General features: G+C 38.6%; 1 protein-coding gene across 2 annotated transcripts in view; it reads right to left on the bottom strand.

Annotated features, from left to right (window-relative positions):
• LOC128733899 (uncharacterized) overlaps positions 1-18,104 on the bottom strand; it is a 175,884-nt gene that overhangs the window by 49,618 nt on the left and 108,162 nt on the right. For both annotated transcript variants that reach the window (XM_053827753.1, XM_053827755.1), the window contains one exon: positions 204-229. The gene's annotated coding sequence lies outside the window, so the exon portion shown is untranslated. The remainder of the gene's footprint in view (positions 1-203; positions 230-18,104) is intronic.

Here is an 18,104-nt window from a genome sequence, read left to right as displayed (position 1 = left end):
AGACAGGCAAAATTTTGACAAAATACGGAAAAGTATAAGTGAGAAAATATAAATGTGAATGGATTTTCCTACTAGAAAAAAAAACAAGCGATGAAATTAAATTTTTTGACAATTCTTTGGATATTATGGAACATCTCCGGTTACCGATTCCCACTGAAAACCTCTTTGTCTAACCCTCGATTGCCGAAAAAACAGTGACTTACCTATTTGTTTACTGCCAGGAGTAAACCTGAAAAAGAACAAAAATTACATTAAAATATTTATTTTACAATATACTACAATTACTGCTCTAAAGGAACGCATTCATTCATTCATTTAAGCTCGCAACAATGTCCGGAATACCGGAAAAATATTTTCAACTAGAAAAGATTCCCAATCCGACCAACATGGCAACATTTCGAATTGAGATCGAATAATTTCACAGACACGGGTTTTGCTGGAGTCGCTAAAATTAAAGTTGTTACGACAAAGAACAAAGCAGTTATGAATTGCCAATAACAATTTATCTTCACGATTTATACGGATAAATTATAAATCAGGATACATAGCCGGTGCGCCGCGCGAGGAGTGAATCACCCAGCGTAAAACCATTGTCTTCGAGAGAGCGTGTGTAAAAATGCAGCGAAATTTATGCTGCCACGCTAATTGATTAAGATATTTACGACACGAACCCACGGCACGGTCGGTGGCCTGGTCGTGCGGGACAGACAAAGGCTAGAATTAATAGGCACATTGGCGAAATACCTAGCCAGCTAGAGCTAGGGTCCTTTGTCGATTGTGTTGCCCTCACTGCGTACCGGTAGAGTCTATTCACCTGTTTTAGCGGTCAATTGTGCGCAAAGGCAAGTGTTTTTACCTGTGTGTCTTAAGTTTGCTGATCCCAGGAAGGCACGAAACGGACTTGCTCGAGACATCTTCTTATGGGTGCTTTAATCTTTACAATCGTCGTGGAGACTGTGATGTGATTTTATCCTCTTCACGGTACCATTCTCGACGGCTGATGGATCTTAAATGGTTCCGGGTTGAAACATTTGCAATGTGGTAATTATTATGACACCATGCGACCCGTGCGATCAAAACAAGGTGTATAATAGGCCCCTCCTATGCTTTGTGCGTATCCGTCGGTCGCAGCTATGCTGGTTCGAACTGTGACAGCACAAACCACTGTACTGGGAGACCTTGAAAGCAGTAAAATAAGCCTTTATGACATTCGTTGACGTTACTTACATGACTAATGAAGATGAATTGTCGAAACAGTCGCGCAGTGTGTAACCGGATCGAGTAGTTGAAGTGCAATTTGGGAGCTAAATTAAGTTTTAATTTCTAGCCGGTGGCTAAATGTGCTGCCTATAAAATGGATAGATCGTACCCGAAAACCTTGAATTAAATATAAATGAAAACAAAGATGACCAGCCCCAGACTTGGCACCGAACGCACGGTGATTAATGTTGGCACAGCTGCACCAGGCGTTATGAATGAATCTATTCCAATTGGTAGTTGGCCAAGTCTACTATAGAGAAACGGATGGCTACATGGTTTTCTCGATAACAAGGATTTTAACTGAGTTTAGAGTATTTTTTTCGCCAAATTGGCTAGTGTGTCAAGCGCGTTTCACAATTATGTCAGGTTTTCTCTTGTTTGGTTTCACAGTTGTGTCATCTTCAAAGTGAAACTTATTTCTTTGTTTTGAGACGCCAAAAGCAAAATGCAACATGAGTTTTTACATGCATCAAATCTTGAAATGTGTACACTTAAGTCGCTTTTAACGCGAAGGATATATTTCGCGCAAACAAACTGCCTAAAAGCAATCTCCGTGTCCACCTGCGTGGTCTTCAGCTATAGCTGCAACGAACCTGTATCAGCAAGGTTCACATTGTTGATGATTTTTCCTCTATACACACCCAGGTCGCTTTGTTCACAGTACTGAGGGAGTCCTGAGCTACCCGACCAAACCGAGCTGCCTGATACTTCCTGTCTACGTATTCGTCGAGCTGCCAATAGAGTAGCCGTGGTGTTTTGGTCGTGGATGGTGTTGGGTCTCCCGACAACCACACTCAGGTAAATAAGATGCCATTTTGAACGTGACTTCTCCTGATCCGCCGATCGCATTCAGTTCATCTTAACTATCTTCTGGACGGCCATTATAGAAGCTCTCGAGTTCCTGCCTGCAGCCAACAGTTGCGTTGTAATTCCGCTTTCAGCCTGGGATCTCCCTGGGATGGGCAAGGAGTGCTATTTCGGACCTTTTAACACACGTCAGTAATGCGAATGGCATTAGAGCGTACTATCTGTTCTTTGCTTCTAATGACTGTAACTATGATGTAATCATGCTAATTTTAACTTAAACCCAAGTGGCAAGATGGTTACATCGATTCGAATATTTGGATCTGTTTTCAATGTACATGAATGTGGTTGTATCTGGAAAAATAGGGACAAAAGTACGTTTGGTGGCACATTGATTGCCATTGTTCAATAGTTTGCCGGTCGATGTAAACCATGGAACACGTCTCGAACAAGTTTGTATTTTTGCAGTTATCAGAGGCACAAAGTTTTTGCTTAAACTTGGCTACATCCCTCACGCGCTGAATTATCTAATGTTACTATTGATAGCTTTTGGTGGTCTTATTATTGATTAATGTTTTTTGAAAGAGTCTAAAATTTCTCGAGTTCGATTAGTTTTTGAGTTATACAAAAATTTTTGTTTTATTTGTATGAGAGTCCTTATCCCCCTACCACAGGGGTGAGGGGTCTCAAACCATCATTAAAAAAATTCCTGCCTCCAAAACCCCCCACATGCCAAATTTGGTTCCATTTGATCAATTAGTTCTCGAGTTATGAGGAAATTTGTATTTCATTTGTATGGGAGCTCCCCCTCCTAAAAAGTAAGAGGTCTCAATTCTTAATGGAAAAAATCATGTCTCCAAAAACATCCACATGCCAAATATGGTTCCATTTGATTAATTAGTTTTCGAGTTATGAGGAAATTTGTATTTCATTTGTATAGGAGCCCCCCCTCCTAAAGTGTGGAGGGGTCTCAATTCACCATAGAAAAAATGCTTGTCTACAAAAACAACCACATGTAAAAAATTTTTCCATTTGCTTGATTAGTTCTCGAGTTATGCAGAAATTTGTGTTCCATTTGTATGGGAGCCCCTCCTCTTAGTGGGGGAGGGGCCTTTAACTATCATAAGAACCTTCCCTGGCCCCAAACACCTCTATATGCAAATTTTCACTCCGATCGGTTCAGTAGTTTTCGATTCTATGAGGAACATACGGACAGACAGACAGAAATCCATTTTTATAGGTATAGATTAACTTTGATGCACTTGATGAATACCTTTCCTCTCTGGATCGGGCTGCATTGTTGGGCAAGCGGGACGTGGATTATACGACATTGCAATTTTGCGATGCTATCTGCGCTTGACTGAATGCAAATCTACTTATATTTAGACCTGCTTTAAACCCTACCTGGAGCAACAATGAGCTATGTAGATTCAAACAGCATTAAAACGCACAATAGAGGCTACTTCGTAAGCAACGAACGCCGCTAAATAAACGCACTTTCAAAAATGCCAGTGACGCCAAATAGTTCAATCTACAAATACTATGCACTGCGGATGTAATTTGGCTTGCAAACTAATCCTAAAAGCTTTTATACATTCGAAAACCCCAAGCGAAAGACCTTTTCCATTCCTACTGCGATTTTGAGGGGAAAAGAATCCTTGCCAGTTACCGAATCTTCCGAATTGTTTACCAATCAGTTTTCTTCTGTGTTCGCCAGTAGTTGCTGAAATAGCTGCGTCGGAAATCTCTGATGGCGCTGTAGATCTGTGTATTTCTACAAGTACTCCAGATATGGTTATTGCTGGTGTCAAGAAATTGAAGAGCTATTACTCATCTTGTACCGATGGCGTTCTGGTTATTATTTTCTATCACTGCGCTACAGCTCTTGCCGTGCCTTTCAGTCGGATCGTTTGAGCAGCGAATGCGGAAGCAATCCTAAATGTTTCCTGTATTCACAAAGTGAGAAAAGTGGGACGGGCTTAAATCCTTTCTATTGGATCTAAGTTTTTTTGAAATCGTGGTTAGTAGCAGGGACTGAAACGGTCGACATATTTTTCAGCGTTTACAAGCATGCAATCCTATGTCAGACTCTTCACCCAAACCATCGCTCAGCACTGTCTGTGTATCGAAAGTGCCTATCTTTTGTAAGCGTCGAACCAAGCTCGAATATGTATTGTGAATCTCATTGAAAGTTATCCACCGCGCTACTCATGGTTGCCGGGTCGATTTTAATATTATTGGAAGAAATTATACAGAAATCATAAAGTTTTGATTACGTTTGACGACACAGTTAAGTGAACAACATATTTGTTTACAACATTCAGGCAACAGTTCTACCGTGGTGTTTGCTTCAAACGCAGTGTTTCCTTTAGACCGCGTTTAACTTTGAGCAAAGCTCCCAATACATGATAGTAAGCAATCATTCTCTTATGTGCGATGATCAGTCACACAAAATGTCATATAGAAATGACACGCATTTGCCGCTTTTTGCTTGCAGTTCTAGCTGGAATAGTATGGACAAGCGATAGAGACTAAGGTGTAATTATTACTCGAAGACATTTCTTCCTTATTTAAATTCGCGTTGTTTGAGCGAAAACTGTATGTTGTGCTTACGTGCGCAATAGCTAAACAGAATATCAAAACCGTGTCTTACAATAGGAGACAAGTTCTCCACGTGTAAAAGGGTCCAGGACAAACAAAAGATGTTTTCGTTGTCCTCCATTTTTTGCGGTGTGTGGCACTAGAAACATGCCATAAGACCAATCGTAGAATTCACTAGTGCCTATAACTCACAGATGGAGTCTGGAACTCAAATCAAAGGTGTATACACGGATGTTAGGGCTGGGTTTGATACAGTGGATCATCAAATATTCTTGCCCAAACTTTCTAAACTAATTGGATAGGATGGGTTGACTTCATGGTTGAGCTCATATCTTTAAGATCGTATCTTTGCGTATCGAGTTGGATTTCATAATTTCATTAACATTCAATTATATTTCTGGTGTCCCACAAGGCGGTAGGTTGCAGGCTTTTCCTTTCACCTAGTACTTCAACGACTTGCGTACTGGAATACGTCGACGATGTAAGTTGTAAGTCGATGACGATGTAAGTCGAGGATTTTTACCGACTGCAAACACTGTTGAACTACTTTGCTGATTGGTGGTTGATAGTATCATATGCAGCTTTAAGGTCGATGAAGAGCTGGTATGTGGGTACTTTATATTTACGGTCTTTTGGGAGGATTTATTGCAGCGAAAATATTTGGTCTGTCGTTAATCATCGTTCAACGAACTGATAACTTCCCACAAATCTGTTCACAATCGATAACATTGACGGGAAATGACTTTCAAAATTGCAATTCCTACAGCCCAGTTTATCGCTTTTTTGTAAATCGGGCTGATAACCCCACTCTTGCTTCCCTCTGGTTATTCTTATTTATTTATTTATTGACATATGTAATGTAAGGCAAAGCCTTTTGAATTGTTACAATAAGATTTGATCTCGAATTTAGTTGGACTACCAAACTTATTTCTAAATTGATATTTATTCTAAGTGATATTGTGTTTCCTCTACTTTAAATTAAGGGAATAACTATGTGCTGTTGAGCCGTGCAAGCTACTGACGCTTAAAAACTCTCGTGCTTGAGCTCGATTTTATCGAAGTTGGTAGTGAGTTCCAATGGACAATGCCTCTAACGAAAAGTGACGAACTGTAGTCTCTGGTGCTGTGACGCGGCACGGAAAAATTTCTAGTTCTCAAGTTTCCTAGGGGTTGCAAAATAGTAAATAGATATTCAGGTTTCCTAGTATAGTTAATCTTAAATATCGATAAACAGGACCTATATTTATAAAAATCTGAGAAGGTGCAACCTAATAGCGACTTGTGTAGGTGAGAAACGTGAGAAAATCTGGAAAGGTTGTATACGTATCTAACACAAGCGTTTAACGCCATTCGAAATTTATTCAAGATTCCTACAGAAGTGTTAGCGTAGAGTGCATCGCCATAAACAAAATGAGGTAGCAATATTGATTTAAAAAGCTTTAACTTAGTTGATGTTTGAAAATGTTTAGTAGCCAAATTGAGCTGCTTTAGCGTTCCATATATTTTACCACACTGGGCATTTATGTGAGCTTCCCATTTAAGCTGAGATGTAAAAATGACACCTAAGTTGGTAACTTTGTCAAAAAATTGAATAGGTTCACCTTGTAGGAATAACTGAGGAGGAGTCATGTTGTTAATATTTTTAGCAAATAATACAGCCTTTGTTTTACTCGGATTGATCGACAAAAGGTTTGTATTGGACCATGCAGATAATTTGTTTAGATCATGATTTATTTTGCGAGCAACATCATTTAGACCAGAGTCACCATTAGTACAGCAGTATATTTGCACATCATCGGCAAATAAATGAATAGAACAATAGTTCAAATTAGTCGGAAGGTCGTTAATAAAAAGCGAGAATAAAAGTGGGCCTAGAACAGATCCTTGAGGGACCCCAGACAAAATTGGTTCAAGGGAAGATAAAACCTCATTACATGAAACAGCTTGATACCGATTTGTTAGATACGACCTAATCAACTTGGCGGCAGTTGCAGAAAAATCAAACAATGACACTAATTTATTAACAAGCTTATTATGCGAAACACGATCGAAGGCTTTGGCGAAATCTACCATGAGAAGAATAACAATTCCCTTTCTATCTAGGGTCTGTGCAATGTCGTTGTGAATCTTTAATAACGCAGTTTCTGTGCTATGATTTTTTCGAAAACCCGATTGAAAAGGAAGTTCATTACTTGAATATGATTTGAGATCTGTGCTTTAAGTAACTTCTCAAAAGCCTTAGAAAGAGCACTCAGGAGACTAATAGGTCTGAGGTTTGTAATGTCATTTGAATTGCTTTTCTTCTTAAGCGGTATTACTTTCACGAGCTTCCAGTCTCTTGGATACTTTGATGTACAAAGAATAGAATTAAATAGATGTGTAATCACTGGAAGAATCAAAGGCAACATTATTTTTATAAAGGCAATTGGAATATTATCCAAACCATACGCATTTGATTTGATTGAGTAGATAGCATTTATGGTTTCATTGTCGTCAACGCGACGAAAACCTTTTGGCTTTTGGTGTTATGATCACTCAAAGGTAATGAGGGAGATTGATCGGTACTAAAATTTGAAACGAAATAATCATTAATCTCATGCGCTGTGTACTCTATATTGTCGACGGAAGCTTTTTTTGTTACACCAAGTTTGTTAATGTTACTCCAAAACTGCTTGCAGGTAACATTGATATTAAATTTTCTCCTATCATACTCATTTTTAGCTCTCCTAATTAAATTATTAACTCTGTTTCGAGCATGTTTGTAAGCAGCCAAATCATCAGGTAGCTTGGTTTGTTTCCATTTTCTATAAGCCAATGCCCTATTAATGATAGCTGTCTCCACTCCACTAGTGAACCAACACTCGGTCTCGTCCTAATAGGTCTCAATGGTATAAACTCATTATGCAAATAATTTAAATGGCTGTTCAACAGTTGGACGATACGATCAGGGTCACTGATATTCATAGCTTCGTTCCAATTTATACGACGACATGCTTCATGAAGCGGTGCAATATCATAATTAACGTAATCCCTATACGAATTCGTTCGTACAGGAGCAACCGGCAGGATATCTAGAGAAAAGAAAACTAAATCATGGTTGGAGATACCAGGCAAAGAAACTTGATCTTGTTTGACTATTATGTGAGGGGAGTCTGAAATTATTAAATCAAGTAAAGAACAGCCTGAATTGAAGAAAAACGTTGGTTCAATGTTAATACAAGAACAAGAAGTACTTTCGAGTGCGTCTCGAAAACGCCGACATCTGCTTGAGTTTTTCAGTAGATCAGTATTAAAATCACCTATAAAGAATGAATGATCATATTCCGCAATAAACTCATCTAAGTGATGCAGTAGAATGTTCGAACAATCGTTATCCGGGGGATTGTAATAAACTCCTAAAAAGAATTTCTTCTCGCCGCATTTAATATCAAGCAGCAGAAACTCCGTTCGATCATCATCGGATTTACGAATTACTTTACAGTACAAGTTTTTCCTAATATAAACACATACTCCTCCTCCGTGCCTATTTCGATCATGTCGAATAAGTTTGAATCCATCAATATTTATCATGGAATTGTTAATTGATTCATTCAACCAAGTCTCAGACATGCATATTATATCAATTTTGCTATTCATAAAAGTGGCTTTCAGTTCGTTAAATTTAATCAGTTTCCGAGCGCATAAACTTTGCACATTAATGTGACAAACATTCAATTTATCATTGTTCAAAGCAACATTGAGTACAGCTCTAGGAATAAGTAAATTAGTGTTAGAGACATTGCTGTTCATTAAATTATCCGTAGTCATCAATGATATAGCGAGTAGTCATTAAACGACAGCAACCCACAAAACTCACCAGCACAAAAAAACGCCAAACTAAGGAGGAAACACAACCTACGCGTACATCCACTACAACTAAAATTCATTCAGTTCGCATAGATCACAGTTCAATCAACGCTTGTAATAGACGATCAGATGTTTGCAGTCCAGAAGTCAAATATAGAAAATCGATATCACTCAGCTTTGCGTACAATCGCAATCTCCCAGCAGTAGCAGTGCGGCATCACACAGAATTCTCGATCGTTTGCACAGTTGTCCTCAGTCGATGCAGAAAAATACAATAGCGATGCCCTGCATCACTATCAGCAGCAGCTTCCCAAGCCAAGCAGCAACAACAGCAACAGCGACGGTTTGACTTTCAGGAGAGGAAGACTCATGGATAGCTACAGGATCGGACGCATGGGAAAAGCGCAGTAAGGAAAATGATTTTTGCAAGGAAGGTAATTGATCTTTTATTTTTTTTACTTTTTTTTTTTTGATTTACTTTTAGGAACGGATGGAGTCAAAGGATGGCAAGGAAAAGATACACGGAAAAATATAAAATGTAGGAAAGAATAGCGTTAACGGAAAGGGTTAATTGTATTTTGTAACCAGATCATCAACGGAGTAAAACGATTCAGCTCGCCCAGAATCACTAGTTGATACATGCACGATCCCATCCTTTGTAAAGACTCTCTGCAGACGGCCCTGTCTTTTTAATTTTATTGCTTCGGCACGGACTTTTCTCGCTTGCTCCGACAAGTTTTCGTTGAGGTAAATGCGGTTTGTGCTGTCGAATCCGATATGACGCAGATTTAAATTCCTTGTGCCCAAATATCTTCTATAGAAATCATTTCTTACATTTCGAAGTGCAAATTGGCAAACAATAGGCGGAGAATAACCGGATGATACTGGCAATCGTGAAAGTCGCCGCAGGTACACCATCGGAATTTCAGACTCGGAATAGCCCAGACTTCCAGCGATATTTTTGAACAGCAGCAGCAAATCTTCATTTTGTCTGTACGGTACACCAGAGATGATTAGATCCTGTGACTTCTCTAAGATTGTCACCGACTGTTTTGCTTCATTTAAATTACAACGAATTTCACCTGTCGCACTATCCATCATCGATACGTTTGAACTTTGCTCGTTCTTCAGCGCGATAAGTTGGTCTTCCAAGCCAGCAATTTTTCCTTCAAGCTCCTCCTTGCAGGTATCAATTTTTGCCTCCAATTTTGCAGTTGTTGAAGAAAACATTTCTTGAATTTTGCCCCAAAGCTCATCAAGGTTCTGTATAGTGTCTCCGCTAGCTCGTTCACCATCATCACGCAAACGTTTGTTTACATTACCTTCACAATTAAGTAACATAGGGTAGAAGTGCCAAACATCGTTATAGCACCAATCGTGGTAATACGAGAGGGTTTTTAAATTTTTTAACATGTATGACATGCTATTTCGACATCAAAAGTATATATTTAAAGAAGAACTAACTCTCCTGTGCCGACTTGTTGAATTAGTTTTAGAATTAACTTGCTCTTTTTGTGAAAAAATATAATTTGAAAATTTCGTGTCACTGTGAGACTTGTTTCTTAGCAATTCGCTAAGGTATACGTAATCGTAATTAAGAAATTTTTGATGTATAAACTACATTTTCCGAAAAGAAAACCACGTGGGGGAATTAGGCACAACCTTCTTAACATTGTAAATCAATAAAAAGCACGACTTTTATCAAGAATGATTGCTATTCTGTATTATTAAAATTTGTAAAATTTCACAACGGTGCGCCAAACATCGTAGTAGCCGATGCCCTATCATCGTAGCATACGAAAGTGCCATTTCTCATCGCTGTCAGTTTTGGTCATAGCGCGTTGTTTTCCGAGTGTGATTGAAAATTAATTTAATTTTATTAGCTTTTGCTGTTACTAAACTATCAGGTACGTACAAAAATTAGTCGCATATTACTTACACATAATTACAATATTTTATTTATGTTCTACAGAATGGCTACACAGCGAAAGCAAATTTCCCGTAAATATTGCTCCAAAGAAGATTTCACGTTGTACCGAGGCCATCAATACCGGGGCAACGGTTTACGCAAGCTGTAAACAGTTCCGGATTTCGATATTCACTATTGTCTACAGGAGAAGTTGGAGAAAAAATGTAATCCGGACTACAATCGGGCTATCAAAAAAGAAGAGCAGCAAATTGTCGACTGGTTAAAAGGTATGCAGTATCTGGGTTTTCCTGTTTCCCGATATGCACTTCTGCTTAAAGTTAGTGAGTACCTGACATCAAATGAGCGGACCACGCCGTTCCGGAATAGTCAGTCAGGTAAATACACTTGTAAGTAACGAACTTTATTTGGGACTAGCAGCGGTCACGAGAGAACACGTTGCAAAATTGCGGTCGTACTTCTGATTAATCAATATTCTTTCATGATCATTATTCTGATCCCAAAAAAATCCTTAACATTATTCGAGCATATTAAGTATGTTATTCGTTTTCAGGACGTTTCATGGTTTTATGCTTCGCAATCCCGGATTTTCTATCACACCAGAGGTCATATTGGAATCCCATATGAAGCAGCGTGCATTAATTACGTACTTGATACGCTTTCCTCGGCAATCAAGAACCAACTATGGATTACACGAACCAGTGCTTAGTATGTGCCTGGTTTTTAATTTCTACCATAACATGTTTGATTTTAATGTGTCTCGTGAAAATAATAAGCGTTCTTTTAAAAGATATTTGTGTTAGTTCAGTTGTCATTAGGATTACATCTTACTTGTTGACCAGAATTAAATAAATAAAAAAAACAATTTTAGTATCTCTGATTTCTTCCTTACCCTTGAAAATGCTACCTCCGGGAGATTTTCTCATGCCACAATGTTAATAGGTACCTTCACTTCCTTCTTGGACGCATTATGCAATTACTAACCGTTTCTAATTATTTTTAATAATAAAATTCAAATAAATAAACGTCGTGATGTATCTTTCGTTGCTCACTTTGAATATATTTTAAATTAAGATTTGATTTTTACAAATTAGTCTTTGGTGTTCCAGTATACATCTATAATTGGTACACATATAACGAAATGCCAGAAACACTACTACTATGATTGGTACATTGCAATGATATTTTCAAATCAGATTTTAGAGACTTTTAAGCGAAAAATCCTTAAAACTGAAGCCTGATTCCTTTTCTACTGAGCTCAGATTAATAGAAAACTTATAGGTATTATACATTTTGAGTCATAGTTGGATATTTATACGTAAATTTGTCGTAATAGATGACATATCTCCACCATATTTGGTACATCTACCCTAGATGTAGAGCAAGAGCGGGTAACTGGTTTGCTTTTGTCCATTGTCGCCTATCCTCTATCTGACAGTACGGGGAGGATAACGTTTCTGAAGGGAAATTTGACGGTTAGCAGCGGAAATCACAACAAATTGCAGATTATCGAGATGAATTTGTTGCAAATACGACTATAATGTGCATAAACTTCACTTGATGCAGATAGCACTTTCACTTATGCTCGACGATAACGACCCAAAACAGCTTGTTTATAGCAAGTACACGGTAAAAATCGCATCGATTGAACTGTGAATACGACACTTACACAACAGTGTACATCCCTTCAGGATTATCCCAAATCAGCCGGTGCAGACAAATGGACAAAATTTTTACTGGACTATCCTAACAAACTTCGTTCTGTTGCCATCCTTCCCGGTTGATATATTGTTTTTCAGTTAATTTAAAGCGTCCTTCACTTCGCTTATTATTGGAGCTGGCACTACTTCCGCATTTGTCTCACCGACGAAACTATTTTCCTTGCTGTCTTCTCGACAAGACATCTCGGTCAACTCACGATTTTCCGTCAAGATGCCATCATTTATTTCCCGAGATCGATACACTTTTTCGTTCGCAGAGATCTTGGCAAGATGCGTTGAGTTTCTGGTAGAACTTCAACGTTTATTGAGAACGATTAAGCTGTTCCAACTATGCATACTGTTTTTCATCCATGCAACGCACTTTTTGCTGTACGATTTGAATTTACTGCATTTACTGTGTCTTTTCACATTCTGACGCTGTATTGAGCCGCTCCTAACAGGAAGAACAAACGCTCGGGTGCTCGAAAAAGCCTTCCTTTTCTATAAGCATTCGACGGTCTGTAGACGGGTTTCGCTTTCAGAGTTTCAGAGCCACAAACGAAATTTGATTTTAATTGACAATGAAAAATATGATCAGATTTCTCGATATTTTGATAATAATGTCATAACATTCTGACCATGCGTTCAAGAGTTATCATCTTTCAGAAACAAGAATTCAGGAAAATTGCAAAAAAATATTGAATTGAAAAAACGGGATAGAGTATTCCCAAATAATAATTTGGATTTTATTACACGTTTATGGCTTTTATGACCAAAAATAAAACTCACGATTAGACACAAAAAACTAAAAAGAGGAATAAAACTTTCTTCCAGATAATTATTTTTGCACAAAAATCAATGCTTCTTTTGTGTGTACTTTCATGAAAATTAAACATTAGCTTGATAGCAATGTTTTCACGACATTGCCCGTTAGTGGGTTAATAAGCTTGCAACGAGTCTCATATGGCGGAAATGGAAATTCAAGAAAAACATTATGACATTAACATTACAATTTGTTCCCATTATAGTTCGGTTCCATCCGCAGATCTTCCAATTAGGTAAAGGGGAGCGTTATACAAACTTAATAAGCCTTGCTCATTGACCTCTCATACCCAATTTTCCACTTTTTTCCCTTCTTGTCTTGTCTCTCCCTGCACATACTGTCAACCAGGCTTGGCATACACTTTTCGCTTTGCTTTTGCTCTTTTGATTACTGCTCCTCAGCCAAGCAGAATTTGAAAAAGTAGTGTATGGGGCATATGTAGAGCTAGTAATTATCTATAATATTGCTGAAGAAAGTGAAGTTTTATCTTTAGTATTTACGGCGATGTAGCGCAGTGCCGTTGGTAGCAAAAAGAGCGCTCTTTTTGCTACCAAGAGGGTAGCAGCCTTATAGCGTCATAAATACAAAACGCACAGTAACGCTTACTTCAGCAATATTGTAGATAATAACAAATTCTTCAAACGCCCCATACATCACTTTTTCAAATTTTGCTTGGCTGAGATGCAGTAATCAAAAGAGCAAAATCGAAGCGAAGTGTGTATGCCAAGCCTGCTGTCAACATTGTTTAATTACTTTCTACTGCCGTTCCCCTTTTCTATCAGACAGACTACGTTACCCGCTACTCAAATAGGTTGTTTTTTTTTTCATAAAATTCTTCAGTCACCTATTTTGCAAGCTTTTTACCAAAAATGTGGTAAAATAGGAACCAATCGACACCGCAAAATGGTTGCGTGTTCCGTTACGCTGGAATGTGTCTCTGCAATGAATAACATTATTTAGATTTATTTTGTAAGTTCTGGTATGAGTACAGAGAACATAACACTCGACCATCCTATACACAGAAATTGTATAGAAAGAACGAAAAAATTCAATCGAATAATTAATTTAGGTAGCTAATTTAAGCAAAATTAATATCAAACATGATTACAAATAATTGTCGACCGTTTATTATAGGTATCACGATAAATTCTCCCCGGTTAATGAACAAAGTTAATATTGTAAAAGTAATGAAAAGTAAAGCATTACTTAGCTCTAAACTCTCCGCTTTAAATCTTCTCATAGAACGTTCTTCCGGAGGGCAACTTAAAGCAGTGGGAAGCGATAAAACGATGCAAATCCCCTTCTGTCCCTAGAATAAGCGAAAAGTTTTCTTATCCTTGATGCTTGGTTGGCTGATTGAAACAATGGAGTAAATTTGTTGGCTTGAGGCTATTTTTGCTTTTATCTCGGCGCGTGGCGTGGCGGTTGGCGGTTGTGATAACAACTGCCAGATAATGGGAGGGGAAGATATGGGTTAAACAATGCATGCTAATAATCAGCGGTGAAAGGTATTATCTTTTCACCGAAATTTGAAAACTTCTAAAAATGGGTATTAAATAAGGTGTTTTTCGTGGTACCCTTTCCGCTCCACAGCGATAGGCAAACTTTTTCTTTGACTTATCTTGTTTCTTTAAGCGAATGCACTAAAATTTCCATATAGATCATCATTTACGTCGGTTAATGACTGAGTGTCGTATATAAATATACGTTTTTAGACGTGTTGCCTCAATGAACTTCTCGGTCGTATTTCACGCGACCTTCGGAGTGATCTGTAAATGGACAGTGTTATGACCCAGCTTTGCAAACCGCACTCACTTATGTTCGTGTCACCACAAAGAGCTCCCCGGACAGCGAGAAATTGAAAACATCTGCATGCATATACAGCTCCATCTTAATAAATCAATCATCTCCTACTTTGCCAAAGAGACTGACGCTGCTGAATTAACTTATTTTCGCGACCACTAGGTACTCTTCAAAGCGACTTTTCCTACGTCTAGTGAGCTCGAACGTCATTTCACAGTTACGGCGTTAGCTTAGGGGTGATCGTTTCACTCCACTAACACCACGATACTTTACTTAGTGCTGAGCAGGAAATTTACGATTGAATATATCTCTTTAGGGCACCATACGAATTTATTCGCAGTGCTATAAATATCAACTTTTCAGTCTACTCCACAACGCAACCCTACGGATGTTTGCAGCTGGGTGTTTTCTTGAATGGAAGTGCGCTCGATTTAGATTTCCACCGTATAGATTTTCATTCACGAATTTACATCGCTTGGCACCGAAGCCGAGAAGGAAGTGAATGAAAGTCAGGAGTAAATATCAGCAACTGGGGTATGACAAAAAGCGACCACGACGACGACGACGGCGGTGGCGATGATGGACCATTAAGTTGGACCTCGTGCACCTGATCCCAATACGTAGCTACTATGGCGGCGGAGGCGGCAGCATGGCAGACACAGCGCCAACACCGCGATCCCGGGGACGCACATCCTGCAATAAATTTTCCGCTGTTCAAAAATTGGCAGTTCAGACCGTTAATTTGTTTTGCAATTAGCGGATGTTTGCTCTAAATTGCAAACTCACATGTGCGCGCTCCGGCGGAAAGTTAAGCCTCGTTTGGCAGGATGGGAATTACCGGTTGGGAAGATTAAAGAAAAAAGTGAACTGAATTATCGCGACCGCAAAGTTTCGGTACTTCGGGGGTGCAAATCGACCGAATGTTTAGTCAGGTGGAGTGCCCGACAAACATTATTATTGTCAATTGATCGAAACCACATTTCGCTGGTTGTATATGGCGCGTTATTATTGTATCATTAGTTTGTTTTGGTTGAGAGCAGGCCGACGGGGCGTGAGTTTGTTTAATCCATTTAATCAACATTTTTGAATCCACTGCAAAACAATTTTTTAATGGAAGGTACACTTGTATAAACAAAGTGCGATACATAAAATTATGATTAAATGAAAATATTTTTGTAAAAATCATTTTGATGCAAATAATATTTCTAAATCGAGGAGGAAGACTTAAAATCCATACTAGTAGTTTGTCATTATTTAGGATAAGTTTAGCAAACAAAGGATATTTTGATGTAAAACATCATCACGGTCACGGAAGGTACATGGATTCTACTTAACATACTGAAGGAACCTGTTATGTAGGTCAATCGAACCTTGATTCACATTTGCGATCAATCTTTTGTATATTCCTATTGATGCTAAGCAACAAACCCGACCCGACACAACAATACTGTTTAGTTAAAAACCTGTCCGGAAGCAAAAGCCGACCGTTTTGAATCGGTATTCAAGCCTTTGTTTTATTTAAACCCATGAAGTCATCCTGTTGAACAATAACAATATTTCTACTGTCGTAATGCTGTGGTTGCAGATGGTGACCAAACGTTGCTTGTAGTTTTTATGATGATAATATACTCTTCCGGGAATGGTGGCAGCATACTTTCCTTGGGGTTTGGGATGGCGAAAAATATATAACACGATGCTATTTTGCAATGGGAAAATATTTTCTCCCGAACGTATCCATTAGACACTGCAGCGTAAGTGCAGCTCTATTTTACCAACTTGTTTAAAAGATGATGACATTGCTGCCACTGAATGCCCCGGGGAGAGAACTTTATCTACCGGCTAGCTGCCTGTTGCGACTGGATAGCGGTAATAAAATAGCTGTTTAACGATAGGCTACACGTGGGTGTGAAGTCCCGATGCAGGGGAAAGAAAATGTCATCCTAATAAATGGCATTTGCAGTGCAAAATTTACTAAAACTGTTACGAGATAGATAGAATGTTTCGCTATTAAAAAGTCTTGCAGCAATTTATTATCGTTCACTACAGTTTTTGACATTCTAACCACATTTATCCGGGGGAGGCTTTTAAACATTTTTTTTCACGAAATGCATCCTCTCCCGATACGAATGGAACGACTATCGTCACGCGATCAGAATAAACCGGCTTTTTCTAAGATGCTACCAACCAAACTAACCGAACCGAGAGTCATCGTTTTGTTCTACAAAATCACATTTTATTCTACGGTGAAGAATGATCACTCCCTTGCCGATTCCCGATAGCACATTGTGCAAATTCCACGGTTGCTCGCCGCCCGGTGCCGGTACCTTAGCACTTAATGCATTTTTCATGTTCTCAAGATGGTTCGGAAAACATTACCGGGCGAATAACTTTTGCCCGTCCGTACAGTCTCCATAATTTCCAACTGCATACGGCCATAGCGAGCGTGGTTGCGGCTATTGCTGTCGGGCGCACTATTTATATCTATAGGAAGCTACAAGAGCTCCTACTCCAAATAGACCAGAACTTTTCCAATCTGAATCATTATTATGGCAGTAGGCTTGAACCTTGGCTGTAGTTCCGTCGTGCCTTCTGCCGTTCCGATGGGAACAGTTGGAACGTTGGACTTTGCCAATTGCCGGCAGTCGGAGTAGTAATCGTATAAATTTCCCATCTGCCCATCAGCTATGGAAACTTCCTCATTCCGAGGTGGAAATTGTAAAGTAAGCAACTTTTGTCGCTGGCCGAATGGATGCAAAAAGGTGTCGGAAAAAGAGAGTGTACCAACCTCTTCAATTGGAGCATTGCTTTTAATCTTGAGATTTCACGCAGATAAACACTTTCTTCAAATAAAATATTCTAATTCATTTGTTCTTTTTCCACGCTATGAATAGAATTAAAATAAGACTTTACTAACTTTCATACTTTATTAACTTTTGTCATTCAATAAAAGTGGCTTGCGATGTTGGTGAATAATACCAGGCGTATTATTCTACCTACAGAAAAAAAAAATTTTTTCAGCATGTTTTACGTAGTAGTTGAACCTTTTTGTGATTGATTTAATGTAAAGCAGTTGATTACTCACATTTTTGAGAAAACAGTTATTACATCCCAAGCAACAATGTGAGTTTTCTTGTACTCTTATGGTAGTCTTCAAGACTAATTTTGGTTTTAAAGGGTGTCCCACATCAAATTGCACCACGGAAGAAACGCTGTAGAAAATTACCTAATTGACCGATCCTTTTCAAACTTTCAGACAACAAAATATAACCCATTAGTATGCTTTTGGCATATTTGTTTAATTCAGCTTCAATACTGTAACCGTATGCTCGCATCTTACGCT

Source organism: Sabethes cyaneus, chromosome 2, assembly GCF_943734655.1.
Source record: "Sabethes cyaneus chromosome 2, idSabCyanKW18_F2, whole genome shotgun sequence".
Classification (NCBI taxonomy): Eukaryota; Metazoa; Arthropoda; class Insecta; order Diptera; family Culicidae; genus Sabethes; species Sabethes cyaneus.
Note: the sequence above shows the minus strand (reverse complement) of the source record. Positions and strands in the feature narration are given on the sequence as shown.